The 838-nt window shown below is 45.7% G+C and overlaps 1 long non-coding RNA gene across 1 annotated transcript in view; it reads left to right on the forward strand.

Moving 5' to 3' along the window:
- The window catches only part of LOC135100956 (uncharacterized), a 112300-nt gene extending 111775 nt beyond the window's left edge, over window positions 1-525 (forward strand). Inside the window, exon 4 of the long non-coding RNA XR_010268991.1 lies at window positions 229-525. This is a non-coding gene — a long non-coding RNA (uncharacterized LOC135100956). The remainder of the gene's footprint in view (window positions 1-228) is intronic.
- Window positions 526-838: the final 313 nt, after the last annotated feature.

The following is an 838-nucleotide window of genomic DNA, read 5'->3' on the forward strand; positions in this document are numbered from 1 at the left end:
TCTCTCTCTCTCTCTCTCTCTCTCTCTCTCTCTCTCTCTCTCTCTCTCTCTCTCTCTCTCTCTCTCTCTCTCTCATCGGATACGTTAGGTGTTTTATGCAATTATGTTTAAAACTGAGACGCCTTGTGTGCGTGACTGATGTGACAAGGATATGAACGTACACAAATCATTCGCCACAATGTTACTTTAAGCAAGACGGTGTAAGACTGACGTGTGCCGCTTTTACAGGTCATGCTTTTGGCGAACAACTCCAGAATGCGTGTTTCGTTCATCCACACCTGGCCTTCTCTTCTTGCTGGTGAACTAGTCTCTGGTGTAATAGTGCCGCATTTCACTTCCTCCACCAACAAGACTTTAGGGATCGCAAGAGTGGAAAATCTTTTATTCTTAACAACTGATAGATATTTATCATTTACATTTTACTCAGATAGCCTGTATTGATGCCATATAGAGTGTCTTTGGTTTCACATTTTAAAGTTTACATTGTCTTTGATATTTTCAGTGTGCAAAAGAAATATCAGTAGAAAAAAATACTTACTTGACTCTAGTCCTTTCTTTGGCTGCAAGACTTTGGTGGTGGCCGGCCGGCTCACCAGGAGCAGCGTGAGGACGAAACTCCACACCTGCCCGCACCTGGGGCTGCACCTCGCGCCTGTCATGACGCGGTGCACTCCTGTCCTCTGTCGTCCGCCCGTCTCACCTGATCGTCAGTGACAGGTGAGGGGAAGGGTTTGCATAATTTTGACACCCAAGTTTCGTACAATATCACCAAGCATTGTGCCAACACTTCATGACCGTGCTCGTTGACTCACAACTGCCACTCTGACCAAACAGTATC

Source organism: Scylla paramamosain, chromosome 1 (assembly GCF_035594125.1).
Source record: "Scylla paramamosain isolate STU-SP2022 chromosome 1, ASM3559412v1, whole genome shotgun sequence".
NCBI classification, from domain to species: Eukaryota; Metazoa; Arthropoda; class Malacostraca; order Decapoda; family Portunidae; genus Scylla; species Scylla paramamosain.